We start from the raw sequence: 15,679 nt of genomic DNA, 5'->3' as shown, positions 1-15,679 counted from the left end.
AGGTTATTACTCCCACATCTGCCTATTCAGGCTGAAGAGCAACATGGATTCTAACAATGTGGCTTTCCACAGTAGTGAAGGTCATAGTCATTGGTTAATGTTTCTGTTTTGTTGGTTACTGAATGTTGAACTTCAAAGACAGAAGTTCTGTTTTCACCAAAATACATTTTTCCTCACCTGTCTTTATGAATACAGTAAAGATTATCATAGAAGGAAAGAATATTCCGATTTAGATAAAACACCTTAACACTTGGATTGTATGTCTCTACTTGGTGCATTTGAGATAAATGAGAATGGAGTACATTATTGTTATTGTAAATATCAGTCTTAAGATATAACATTTAAGGAAAATAATGTGACAGTTGCCCTTTAATTAAGGACAGTTTTATTTGATTTATTTTGAGGTAAGGGCTTAACAGAAGTAAGCTTTGTTCCAAATAAGAGCATAAATAAGAGTTACAAAGGAATACTTTACTAGAATTATTATTAATTGTTGTGAAAAATCCCCAGTAACATCCATTCACAGTGGGGACAGAACAGCAGCACAAGAGACTCAGAAGCCTCTCCCATCCCTGTAGATATATAAATGGTTAGCAAATGCAAAGGGGGAGGGGAGGAAACAGTTTTATCTATCTATAAGTTACCTGTGTTCCTATAAATAACCTCTCACCCATTCTATAGTATGTAATCCCAATAAGCCTATTGGTTTACCAAGTTAAGAAAGTGGAATCATCTCTTTTTTGTTGTTGTTATTGTTCTTGTTTTTGTTTTCAAAACAGAGTTTTTCTGTGTAGCTTTGGAGCCTGTCCTAGAACTCTCTCTAGATCAGGTTGGCCTAGAACTCACGGAGATCCACCTGCCTCTGCCTCCTGAGTGCTGGGATTAAAGGCTTGCGCCACCACCCAGCTGGAATCATCTCTTTCGTCTGTTGTTGATACTGTATGTGGGGTGAATACACACTCTTTCATGTTTCCCTAGGCAAAGTTTATATAAACCTTGGCATTGCAGCAATCCACAGACTCAAAGCCAAAGCTTTATAGGAGTGCTCATGGGGCCTGTTGTTAGTGATGAGAAGTACAATTGAAGACAAGCTATCTCACTGTAGAACAACCATGGTGGCCATCTCAACATGGACATCCTTCTCCATGTGCTTTGCATAGCCATGTTATGGCCAATGAGATATACAACTAAGGCTCAACCACCTGTCCATGGAGCAACCATGTGGCCATCTCAACATGGCTATCCTTCGAGCACTTTGAAGTACCTTCTGGATGTGTTAACAATGGCACTGTTGCTGCTATGGATATGGCAAGCAAATAAAGCTAGTGTGTCTGACCATGAAGTGTTTGTGAGGAGAATTCCAGGATGATTATCTTCTCTGTATTATGGAGTGTCATTACTCTTTGATGAGTGGAGTCCAACCACATGGGTATAGGGACATCTGTATAGGACAGGATCATGAGCTTTGCTTCTAGCTCAGTTCCAGATCGATTCCCCATGAGTAGCAACAAAAGACTAGCATTAATCTCTTGAGAAAAGTGATATCCTGTGTTATTTGTGGGGCCCCAGATGCCTCCTTGTCAAAAAACTTAACAAAGAAGTAACCACATTTGCCACTAGGATTTTAATTCAATAACATAGTAAGCAAATTTATGTAACAGTCTAAATAATGAAGATCTGTCAGACCCTTTTTTTACCATGGGCTCTACAAAAACTAAACAATCCTAATTAAACTCATTGTTTCACCAAGCTAGATTTGGGTGGATTTTTGTTTTGTTTTGTTTTGTTTTGTTTTGTCTTTTGGTGACTTGTCTGGCATCAAATAGAACCTGTTCACATCTGCCTAGAAAAATTATGCGACAGTAACATTTGTAAATCTCTGAGTAGAGAAAGGATTCCAGATCGCTTGGCTAAAGAGAGTCCAAGCAAGAGAACCCAACAACAGAATACTACAAGTGCAAAAATGAATAGGAATGGGGGAGGCAAGTTCTTTTCACTGTTATCTGAAATTTCTTGTCTTCTTGTCTGGCACAGTCCTGGTCAGCCTTCAAGGCTCAGCTCAAGTCCCTTACTGCTGTGTTCCCTCCTGACTTTCTAAGCAGAAACAACTAATTTATCTTCTGTACTTCCACTGCCCTTGGAACAAACTGTATTTTTGACTTTGTTGGAAACTCTGTTATTAAGTGTACTTAGCTGTCTCTCTCTTGAGATCATGACAACTCTATCTCATTTATCTCTGCATATTCAGTTCCCAGAAAAAAATCCCTGTGCTTAATTGTTGTTAGAGGAAACTTTATTGTATTCTTTCCACAAAGTTATTAAGTATATTTTAAAAATGCTGTTTTATTTTTGAATATTTAAAAATTTAAGGACACTCAAGTAGTGCATGTGCTATTAGAAAAGCGGAACCAGTTATTTATCATAAATTGATAACTTAAGGCAATACCTTCAGCTTGTGCTAAAATATGCTACACTAGAAATTAATCTTGTTTCTAACAGTAGCTATTGTAATAAGTTCAGTTGGTGAACTTAGATTGATCCTTATATGAAAATTAGCTTTTAAATGTTTGTGTCCTAAATTGAACATTTGTCGTATCACTGGCTAAGATGGACAAATATACATCATTTTTTTCTCAGCCACTGAGTCTATCCCAATAATTAGTCCATGAAGATGAGCAGTGTAGAAATGTTGAGCACAGAATGATTTAAAGGAAAGATGAAGGCTGAGTATGTTCTGTGTTCTCTTACAGGCTCAGTAACTAGATAAATGGATGTTTCCTTGAAAAGCACGGTGGATTGGAGGCTATACTTTCCTAAGGAGAAGGGATTGCCACTGTCTGCTGGGAAATACTAATAGAAAGCAAATACACGATGGGATACAATGCATGTTTGTACTGTGAAAGGCAAAGTGATAATCCATCCAATTCCAAAGCAGAGAGCAGAATTGTATAGGGTTAGGTGATAAATTAAGTTTAATGTGGCTTAAGTTGTTTTCTGTAATTTTTATATAAAGTTTGGAATAAAGCCAATCTCTGTAAGTGAGTGGGTATTAAGCATCCCCAGTTGTGGTGATATTTTATTTGTGCTGAAATGCAGCGATATTTTATTTGTGTGTTAATAAATAAACCTTGCCTAGAGATCAGGGGGAAAGGCCAGCCATTTTAAGTAAACAAAGAAGTCAGGCAGCACATGCCTTTAATCCCTTAGCAGGTAGGATCTCTGTGTGTTCAAGGCCAAGCGTTGTGATACACGCCTTTAATCCCAGTACTAACCACAGAGACCTGGAGGTCTGTACGGACAGACAGACAGTGACAGAGCTGTGTAGGAAGAGAAAATGAGGTAGCTGGGCTTAGGGCCAATGAGAGGGCAGAAAAGCAAGGCATATAAGCTTGGTTAGACAGGAAGTTGCTCTCCTTGGAAGCTGTGGAGTTGGTGAGGTGAGGTTAGCTGGTGGCTTTCCATATTTCCTTGATCTCTCTAAGGCTATAACCCAAATTTCTGGCTGTGTTTTTTTATTTAATAAAATGCTGTAGGACATTCTATATGTCAAATGTGTTGCTCTTATTGGTTAAAATAAATAAAGTGCTGATTGTCCAGTAGCCAGGCAGGAAGGATAGGGTAGGCGGGACAAGGAGGAGGAGAATTGTGGGAAATGGAAGGCTGGGTAGAGAAACACTGCCAGCCGTCGCCATGACAAGAAAGACCTGGTAAGCCACAAGTCACGTGGCAAAGTATAAATTAATAGAAATGGGCTAAATATAAGAGTAAGAGCTAGACAATGGTAGGCCTGAGCTAATGGCCTAGCAGTTTAAATAATATAAGTGTCTGTGTGTTTATTTTATAAGTGGGCTACTGTACTGCTGGGGCTTAGTGGGACCTGGAGAGAAGCTCTCCAACTACAATAAAACCTTTAGAAACTCATCTATACCCAGTGAGCTGTAAACCACCATGAAGGGTACACAGGTATCCTGAACTACTTCTCAACTAGCTGATTTAGATATACTTAGTAACTGAATGGTTAGGCAATCAAATGATGAAGTTTTCCAAGCAAAACTGACTATCCAAGGAAAATTCTAACCCCAGTCAGGCAGGCTACATTTCCTTACTCACCCTCATTTTTCTGAAGCTATAAATAAATGTGCTCATGAATTGGAGGTTATGATCACAACCACTTTTCATTAAAATTGCTGCTTTTCTCTAGAACAACAATAGTAAGAGTTAAGATCTGAAGAACTTGACCTGTAGTTCTGTCTTATAACAAGTTTGTACCTTCAGAGGGAACAGACCCATTAGACATTGTTAGTCCACTGCATGCTGGCTGTGCGTTGTTACAGGTTGTAACTTCTGAGACTTAGTTGTTTCATCTAAAACCTGAGCTAGTGTTGTGGTATTTCTGTACAGGGGTGCATAGAATCCAAATCTAGTCTTGCAGGTGAAGTGTCTTTTCTAACTAGGGTATGGATTGCTCCTCTATAATGTCTCCAGATCACTAGGATGAAAAGCAGGCCTGTCTGCAGCTTGTCAACATGGCATGCTGAAAAAGTGGGTTCTGCTAATTAACTCAGGATGGCAATCTCCCAAGACTGACTGTTTTGAAGATTGTAGGTATTTCATTTTCATTCTATTGTGATAAAGAGGAATGTGATGAGGATGATCAGCATCACTTCCCATTATGAGCCTGATAATTCATCTGCTATAATTTCCTAAGCGTTTTCTTGGAACACAGCCAGACATTTGTAAAAAAGATCATCTTCCATTTCATACTGTTCCATACTGTGAAGCAATAACTAATGTGTGATAATAATGATTGTGGTTTATATAAACACACATAAATACAAAGCATGCTAGAAAATGAGCTGTGTTCTTAATTTATGACAAGTATACCACCAGCCCAGATTTGACAGGATGTATTTAACAAAGGTTGGTCTTATGCAAGGTGTGTTCAAGGCATGAAAATAAGTATATGTTACTATACCTTTTGTATCAGTCACATGTTTAATCAATATGTATTATGCGCCTGCTATGCATTGGTATGACTGTAAGCAGTGAACTAGGGGGCAAACCCAGGTGCTGGAAGAGCTTGTGGCTATATTAGCATATGCTTGCTTACATAATATCTCCAAATTCTATTCTGAATTTATCATTTTCACTTACAAGTTGCTTATTCACTTAAAAATTTATATTTGAAGATATTATTGTCCCTGTTTCCATAGTGATAGTAAAGGGTGGTTAATTGTATATTATCAGCTACTTATTTTTTTTTTTTAAAGAAAATGACATATACCAACTTTACCTGTGAACAAAAAGTGAATGAATACTTCTTTCATGCAAAGTCTAGTAAGTGTGGTCTGGAAGCAACACCCTATATGATGTATCATTTCTAGAGTAGGTAAAAGTCATTACAGAAAACCATTTTTTCCAACATAGTATTTTTCTTTATTTTACATCATACACCTCTATTACAAGCCTTGGCCTGGAAGTTCCAACCCCCATTGAGACTTTGGCAATGGTCACACCTACAAGGCAGGGCTGAGAGAGGATGCTGAAGACCCAGGATCAAGAAGAGAGGTCTCTCTTGGTTCCAGGACCCTAGACGCTGGAGGTAGACCCAGCAGAGTTCTCCAGAGAACACCGCTGGACTGTGCCATCCCTTTCCCAGACCCTGCAACCTATCCCTTTATTTGTAAGCTACCCCACAAAATAAACCTCCCTTTTAACTAGAAAAAAAAATTGTAGTTAGTTTTCCTGCCTGGCCCACAGTCAGGACAAATCTCTCTTACCCGCCAGTCCCACAGTCGCTCAGACCCAACCAAGAAAACACATAGAGACTTACATTGTTTACAAACTGTATGGCTGTGGCAGGCTTCTTGTTATCTACTTCTTCTATCTTAAATTAACCCATTTCTATAAATCTATACTTTGTCACGTGACTTGTGGCTTACCATTACCTTACATCCTTCTTGTCATGGCGGCAGCTGGCAGTGTCTGTCCTCCCTAGCCTTCTACCTCCTATAATTCTCCTCTCTGCTTGTCCTGCCTATGCTTCCTGCCTGGCTACTGGCCAATCAGCATTTTATTTAAACAGAGTGATATCCACAGTACTTCCCCTTTTCTTTTTTGTTAAAAAAGGAGGGTTAGCTTTCACATAGTAAAATTACAGATAACAAAACAATTATCAAACAAGAATTACAGTTACAATATTAAAGAAGATATCCAATCTATCTTATATTTGTGAGTCTAAAGTTTTATATCTAACTTATCTTTTATCATAACTGAGGAAATTACAACTATCTAGTCTTCATCCACATCAAAGACCTCAGCAGGATATAACATTACCTGAGAACCAGGAGAAGGATGCAAGCATTTTTTGGGAGTCTTGCAAGAGTAGACAGAGACAGCTGGCAGCCTGGACAGTCACCTAATGTTCCTTTGTAAAGTTGGGGCATTTGTCTTCAGCCCACAGGGCTAGAGTCTCTTGGTCACTTTTTTCAGTGTCCTGTAGAATGTCTGGCAGTTTCCTCTGCGAAGCAGGAACCTGAAGGACTGTTTTGTCAAGCAAAGTTTAGTGGTCACCTTTCTATGGGTCCTGCATGTCCAGTCGATCAAGCAGTCCAGGCAAGAACAATTTCTGGCCCAAATGGCTATTTTTGCCAAGGTGAAATAAGATATGAAGTGTCTTCAATGCCCATCCTCCTCTCTGAAGTAAATCGGTGTTGCCAGGAGCAGACATGTCTCACTGTCCAGAAAGTTTAAATTTTAAAAATATTTTAAATGCCATATTCTGAAGGTCTTTGAAGTATTTGAAGATTACCTATCTATCTGAAATATCTCTATGTATACCTAGAAGACTTAACTAACATGGCTATGAGTATGATTATCATAGATGACTAATTATTAGTCTATTTTTAATTATCCATTACAATTTTAAATGAGCTATACAAACATAATACCTTAAACAAGAGTAGAAATATACATAGAGTATAACAAAGTTAACTTTAAGTTTGTATCAATAGACTAAAATCTATACCAATGTAAGACATTTTAAACAAGTTGTTGTTATTCAAAAGTAAGTTCATTAATCTACCTTTTTATCCTATTTATCCTATTATATCTATATCATATGCCCCCATTTTTTAGAAAGAGATCACATTTATAGTCAACCTGATTTAAATATAAATATTGGTTTTTCTCTGTCCCACATCAACATTCTCTTCCCAGTTCTTCCCTGTCTTCCTCCCTGGTGGCCTCCCCCAACCCCAATAAAAGAAGTCCAATTTGTGTTATCGATATACTCACTGGAACATGGTTAAACTCTCAGTGGCCTAAATAAAACTGCATCCTTCCCCTCCCACACCCAAGCTAGAAACCATCTGTGACACCAACATGGCTGCAGGCAGCAGCATAGGCCGTGGGCATCCTTCTGCTCTTGGTGGCAACACAGACCATAGATATCAACACAGACTTGGCCGCAGTAAGCATATGGGCCCAGACATGGCCCTTAGCAGCATTATGGGACACGGTGGTCCTTCAAGGAGGTCCGATCTAGGAAGTGGACTGTTCTTCATCTCGGGCCTCCCTCGTCATTGCCTGAGCTAGGGTGATCCTGTGGTGATGTAGCTTGATCGGGTCTGAGATTTCAACTGTTTAAGTTCCAGGATGCTGCACACCATCCAGGAAACCACACTGGGCAAGGACATGACCCTCCATGGACCTCAGCCCTCTCTCAAACAGGTTACCACTGTCACATCACCAGTTTGCCTCTCTTCACAGAGGACACTTAGCTCTGTTCCCTATCACTACCATCTCTCCATTACCTGTTCCCTCCTCACAGTGGCGCCTGTCAGAGCGCCCTTGGCTGGGGAGCATTTCAAGACAGACTATTTAATGTGTATTGTATTTATCCTTTGAAAACAGGTAAGTCTATAATTCGATGTTATAATATTTTATGACATATATAATTTACTCAAGTGTCCTTTATCTTGGTCATTGGAAATTATTAGAGTATCTTTCAACTACTATTTAACATTTGATTGAGGAACAACTGTGAATTGTACTGCTTTATGAAATAACTGTGTCTAGCCAGTAATCATGGAAGATTTATTATTGCCCTCAGTTTAAACATGAAAAATTGAAGTTCAAATGGTTGGAAATTTGCTTCATTTATATAACATGTTTTCAGAAAGTCCAGATTTAAATCTGTATGTTTATAGATTAAATTTAAATTTATATTTCAATTTAAATCTGTGTGTTTATAGATTAATCCAATCAATTATTTTACTACCTCTAAAGGTTTTTGATGTGTAGTTAGAGATAATTGTTTGATCAAAGTCTGTGACACATTTTGAAAGATTTTTCTCAGTATATTGCATTCAGGAGATATATCAAATATATAATTTAAGAGAAATAATAGTTATATTATTCAAAACCACAGTGGCATCAGAGGAAATAAAAACCTTAATTTACTTTAAATATTTCCAAGTTTTCTCTGGGCGTGATAGCACAGGACAATGTAATGTCAGAACCAAAGAAGTTGAGGCAAGAATATTATGAATCTGGAGAGAGTCTAATTTATAGAGTAAGTTCAAGGTTATTTTTAGATATTTAGGTATACACTGTCTCAAAATACATCACACACACACACACACACACACACACACACACACACACACACACACACATCATATAAATACACATATTTTCCCCTAAAGTGGCTTACTTGAATTATGAGGCACAATCATAAGGATATATTCTCTGCTTCATTCAGGTTGTGGATTTGAGTGTTTGCTGTAGCTGAAGCAACTGGTCCTTAGACTTCATTAGCAGAGAAATATTAAACTCTTGCTTGTGTTAGTGCTGTGAAGGATTCCTTTAAAGATGAAATTTTATTGCAATCTGCATAATGATCCTATGAAGTACATCTTGTACTTTACAACATTGTAAGAGGTGTTTCAGATTCATTTTAAAAACAATTTACTTAGAAATAATTTCAAATTTTGAGAAAACCTTGAACAATAAAATCCACACTATTTAACCAGTGTATACTGATTCTTAAGTTATTGTTGTCTTTGTTTAAATCTGAAGAGTTTCTGAATAATTTTTCAGAAATTTTGCTTTTTACCTGTAAATATTTAAAGAGATTTATAGATTGACTTCGACTAGAGAGAAATATGTGACTGGTGGATAGGAATGTCACCAGGTTGTAAAGTGCTTGCCTATAAAGCACAAAGCCTTGAGTTTGATTCCTAGTACTTCATAAAACTGAGGGTGATGGTACATATCAGCAATTACACAATCCTAGAATTCAGGAAAGAGAGTTAGAAGAATTAGGAGCTCCAGGTTATCATTAGTTACATGGTGAGTTCAAGGCTAGGCTGGGCTGCATGAGGCCCTGTCTTAACAAAGAGAATAGACTCTGTGCTCTGTTGTTAAACTTCTAGAGCAGTGAAAGACACATGGCAGAGTTAGAATGAGCAAATGGTGCAGGGTCTACGTTTGCTATTCTTCATCTGGGAATTGTGTCTTAACCACGAGAATATTTTGATAGCCTACTTTAGCCACACCATGTTGTTGGAATATTCCGTAGGTCTTCATCTTGATAACTTTCATAATTATTGATAAATTCAATTAGTCTTTTTCTGGTCATTATGAGCACAGCTTTACCTCTGTCCATCTCTTCCCTGTTATCTTCTTTCGCTTTACCTGCTTTAGACCCATAACTTAGACCCCCAATGGTATCCTTGACAATCTTCTCCACTCTGTCTTTCGTCAACCTAGCAAAATCCCTGAGTTGGCTAAATGCAGTTATCCATTGCTTAATCCTTTATTATAGGCCAGGTGGAAAGATTGTGACCATCACAATGACATAGTCTTCAAGTTCATCTCGATGCTTCTCAATGCCAGAAAAGCAGGTTGGTCACCCCTCACCCCCCACACTACTTTGGCTATTAAAAGTATCTGCCTTCATATATCTATCCAAACCCTGCTCAGGATTTTGGTACCCACTTCATCCTTATTACAACCTTGACTATAGCTTAGGACATTTGTAAAGCCAATAATTCAATCTTTTCCAAAATTTTGCTGTTTTTTTGATAAGGTCCTAATTTGTATTAAAGTAAGAGTTTTTTTTTTTAACCTGACAGAAAAGTTCTCTGGCTTTCCGCCTTGACTTAAATTGGTGTTGCATTGCTCTGCAGTTTCATTTTCTCCTTTCAGAGCCTGTGTGATACTCAACACTAGCCAGATTATTGCACAGTTCTTGTAAGAGCAATCTCCTATACATGGCCCACAGACCAGAGATACAATACAAGCCGCTGCATCCCTTTCAACATATGTCTTGTTCTCAGATGCAAGTATGAACACTCATACTCCCATGGCATTCCATGGATATTTATCTTATAAACATTACCTGGAATGTGTGCAGAATCAAAAAATGATCCCCTTAGCAACTTCATCTTAGAAGCTAAACCTGAGAGATTCCATTGTGATTTTTCAGAGACAATGTTTTCTTAAAGAGTACAGTATGGTAGTAAGACTAGCAAAATAGCAACAGTTGAAAGAGTGAGACACAATAAAATCTACTTTGGGTTTCATTCATGGTGGGATCACATCACAGAGTCATTCCTACTTACATCCAAAGGTTGGCCTGTATTTGGCATCAGCCACATATTGGCTCCAGGCTGCTCCAAATGTGTTGAATTAGTATTGGTCATATCCAGTCCTCTACACAAAGAACATTGTTTGCAGCCATTGCTACAGAATGTAGGGAAGAATTAACTCGTTAAATGCTGAAGCACTGTTGGGTCTCACACATAGATTAATCTGAAATTATAACACTGGCATAAAAAATACTGCATAGCCCCTACTGTGTGATTCCATTCATGGGAATAGAATTTTTGATACTGCTTTATATTTTGGGCTCTGTAGTGATCTACAATCAGATATAAGCTATAAAGGGACATTCAGGAAATGTCAAATATTTAGGTACTGCCTACAAATATAGTTAAATATTTGTACACAGGGAAGACAATAAGGAATATGGCTTTATGAACTGAGGGGGCTCAGTTTACCCACATCAGCCTGTGAGAAGGCTTTCCTGGGTGCTTGCTGTCCCCCTGGAGCAGCCTGTTAGTCCCCTGTAAGTTGCCAAGTTACTTTTAGACATAAAGTCCTTTCCCCTTTGTTCTCTTCCCTTTTCTCTATTTTTATTTCCATTTTCTTTTATGTTTTTGTATCTTCCTATTGTAAGTGACAATTTAGAAGAACTTACTCTGGCTCATTTTTGGTCTCAACTCATTGCAAACACTCTATATTGTTTCACATGAAATATGATTGCTTTGAGTAAGCCCACTGGAGCCACTCCCTATAAAAGAAATTTATTTGGTTATAAACACATCATTTCCGTGTAAGCACCCAGTTTAAACAGCTGAGGATGCTCCCCTGGGACTTGCAGTTCACCCAGAGCCCTGTATGTCAGAATCACTGACTCAAACATATATAGCATACAACAGTGCCAATTCCCCAAACCTGAGTCATCCCTCACAGTGCTTTGGTTTGGTTGAATAAATGAATGACTCTAACTTGTTTTTTACTGAAGCATATGTTTCAGTCGTTTCAGATATTCACTGCCTTAGTAACGAAAGATGAGCTATACTGCTGTTCTCAGAAGAAACAATTGCATACTTGTGATGAAAAGAGGAACTGCACAGACCTCACACACTGCTACACTATGTGAAAAATGACACTGTCAGGCACTGCAGGAACTCAGATTATCATAAAGTTCACCAGTTGCCTTTCATAATCTTTTTTCCATCTTTCAGGAAACATGAAATAAAAAATTTTAAACACGGAGTATAAGGTAAGTACCAAGAATGAAAGAAAAACAAAATAACAAAAAACAAACCAAAGCTTAACGTCACCTTGACTGTTTTGGCGTAAACATGTACATTGCATCTGAAGGAAAAAATGTGTGAGATATTCTAAAAGCAAACAACAAAAGAGCTTTATATAGCTTGCAAGGATGCCAAGTGCAGGAAGCTATCAGTTAGACTGATGGCCACCCATCCTGACTGGTGTTTAGTGCTAATCATTTCCAACTCATTATGACTTCGTAAGAAGTTCTCATTGAGATGTGTTTACCTGCTAGAAAACCCATTTTTCACTTTTCTCAAAAATTGTCTTTTAGCATAATTCTGTACAGTTTGTGTTTTTTTCACATGCTCTCTGTTTACTTCTCTTCCTCCCAGTCTCTGTTCCAACCATCCAGAGCAGTGGTTCTCAACCTGTGGAGTCACAACCCCACCAGGCTCACACATCAGATATTTTGTATAACAGATATTTAGATTATGATTCATAACAGCAGCAAAATTATAGTTGTGAAGTAACAATGAAATAATTTTATGGTTGGGGGCCACCACAACACGAGGAACTGTGTTAACGGGTTGAGACATTAGGAAGATTGAGAACCTCTGTCTTAGAGAGAGAGGTGGGTGCTGCAAGAATGCATGGGGAAATCAATTTTTTTTTAATCTGCAGAGATTCCATTAACAGTTTTCTTCATAATTACTTGAAGATTATGACTGCAATGACCAGTCTGCTCTACCAAGGAAAAAGATAGCATTGTAGGTAGGGATCATCAATTGCTACGTACAAGATCTTCTGGTATTATTATGCCAATTTGAAATAAATGTTATTGAAAAACCTGGTCATTCTCTACCACTATTTTCAAAGAATTCTCTTTGGGATGAATGGGATACGAGAGCTCAATTATATTGTCACTGGTTGAGTTTAACATCTGTGGTGTTGATATGGTTCCATCAGAGAATATTGTAGAGACTAGAAGTGATTGCCACTGTGACACAGGTGAAGTCCTTTCTGAATGATGTTCCTTGTCTTACTCAGGAAAGGAGGGTTGGGCTTTTACACATTGGCACTAAACAATTATTAAATGCACATTATGCCCGAGGAAAAACAAGTCACATGCTTAGAGCTTGTTCGGCTGGTGAGAGCTGTTATCTGTACTTACAAAGAACCTTGATGGTGTACCACAGGGTCCACGATGATTGTCTTTCTTCATTTCACAGACAGGCTGTGGAGCACTGGAGTCCTCAAACTTTGCTGAGACAGAGGAAAGGAGAATTCTTTCTGTAAACATCATTCACATGACTTTAGCATGACTACTGGGTGAAAGAAAAACACATATGTCTCCCCAGGATGTTAGTAGTCTCTGGTGTGCTACTGCCTCATCTACTTGAGGGTAATTTCTGACACCATAAAGAACTCGCTTTTGTGAAAAGGTATGTTTACTGTGTGAGTGAAATTCTCCAGTATTCTTTCATATCTCACAACAGAGCTATTTGTTTGGATTTTTTCTATTCTAGAGTTGGTCTGTGTAAGATGATGAATGAGTTACACATTATTTCTCTGTTACTGATTTCAAAAGAATGCTTTATGCGACTAGAAAAGCAAAAAAAGAAATATCTCTTGTCATTATTTACTATTTATGCTGAGTACACATCATTACTATGTACCATCATGGGACATTTGGTTTAGAGACCTATAGCCCCTTTGGGGAGGATAAAATCCTACTTGCCATGGTATTGTGCTATTTTCTTTTCCTCTGGGAGATGTAAACAAATGTCTACTCAACCTGGATAAGATACCCATGGCAGACGGAAGCAACTTTTTGACCCAAGTGTAGCTTTTAGTTTACGGAGATTACTTACAGAAGCATGGTGAAGGCTTACAAGAGAATGGGTGACTCAAAGGCCCATCACAGCAATCAGGGTGACTCACAGCATCTCTGTTACTTCCAGACCAAATTTCAGACCATTATAGAGAGTCTTCACCCCCTTAAAATTATTGGTTAATTATACAGGTGTGTGTCTTGTAACATCTGGACTTTCTGACCTGAATCTTATGGTTCCTGAGCTTCCTCAGCCTCTGTTTCCTTAGCTGCCTGGGTCTCAGGAACCTTCCCCTTCATTCCAGGAAGGAATGTTTCAACTCATAGCAAATAAGTACAGACCAAAGACAGAGGTTTGCTTCTTAAAAGTCCATAAGCAGAAGACATGGATTTGGGAGATCTTGTTCTTTGAAGACCAGGGACATAGGTGGCAATCTGTGTTGCTCTCCCATGCTTGAATTGTACCCTTTGCCTGTATGTTCCAACATACCATATTCATGTTTAATGTATCCATCTAGAAGAAAAAGGAAAAGGTTTTCTTCCTTTCAGGAACCATGTAAACATTGCCTAGATAGTATAGTTTTTGCATTACCTTGTTTAAGACTCCATGATATAATTCGTTGAAGAACTTATCATTACTTGAAATGACCATGAAGCAAGAGGAGAAACAGAGGGGAGTATGTGATGGGGTAATTTATTTACTAACTCATGACTAACTCCCAATCAGGACTAATTCCCAGCACAGGTGGGGAAATGCTTACAGTTGGGAATTTCTGTTATCTTCAAAAGAACACAGGGCATTTATCCTTCTCTTCTTGAGGCAGGACAGCAGAAAATCTACTTATTTGGCATGAACTAAGATCCGTTTCTAAACAGCAGGGAATAAAACTGTACTCATTAGAGCATATAATAAGCTTTCATTATTTTTGTTCCAAGTTAAATTTAGAGGGTTAATTCAAATGCTCTTAGAATGTAATTACTTTTCACCAGAATTTTTCACACTTTTTTAGAATAGTGCATAAATGCATCCTATCCTCAATTTAAATTGACATCCACTATGTGACTTCCAGAATAGCGTGGACATGATCCTATGTCCCTCCAGGAAGTTAGTAAGTCAAAACAGCCTCTGTGATCCATATAATTTTAGTTGCTCATATTAGTTAAAATATTTAATAAGAAGGACTAAATGTATTATACTTATGTATCTTCATTAATGTTTCAGGAATGGCATCAGTTTAATGTTATATTAAATAATATAACATTAAGAATACTTTTACTCTTTTATTAGAGGTAAGTATAATTTCTGTCTTTGGAATTAATCAAATTTGACTTTAAAATAGAAGAAATGAACTTTTTTTTTGTTTTTTGTTTTTTTTTTTTAGTTCAGAAATGTACAGTTTCTTCATGTGACCTAGTGGAATTTCAATATTCAAATAGTTGGGTTTTTTTTTTTTTTTCTCAAAGATAACTTTTTAAAAGACAAAGTGTAATTCCAAAGGAAAAAAATCTCTATTGGAACTCTACAGTTTTTGAAGCTGCTACATTTTAGGTTCATGATAACAGAGAGAAAATCCCAAGAACATCTCTTGTGTGATCTCAGTTCTGAACCAGCAGGGCTTCCCACAGACTCACTGCTGGAAGACCCCTGGGGGAAGACCTGCTGAGAGCTTGCTAACTTCTAACACTTGGCTAGCCTGTTCAATCAATCTGTGATGACTCTGATGCCTGCTCCTATGATGAAGTTTTGCCCACATTCCAGGGCACTGCTGGGGCTTGAGTTTTGGAGAAGTTTGCCGGAATCAAACTTTAAAACTTAGATACATGTTTCCTTTAGTCACTACCTCAAATATTAGCTTTTCTCAGGAACCAGTGTTGCAAAATTGCAACCATTTTTTTCCTCTTATTTTTTTTATGAGGTCTCTCTTTTTTTTGTCTAAAACTCTTATCATTTCCCCTTTGGAATATTTCTTCTGTGTATAAATTTCCTAGATTGTTTTA

The sequence above is a fragment of the Onychomys torridus genome, chromosome 23 (genome assembly GCF_903995425.1).
Source record: "Onychomys torridus chromosome 23, mOncTor1.1, whole genome shotgun sequence".
Lineage (NCBI taxonomy): Eukaryota > Metazoa > Chordata > Mammalia > Rodentia > Cricetidae > Onychomys > Onychomys torridus.
Note: the sequence above shows the minus strand (reverse complement) of the source record.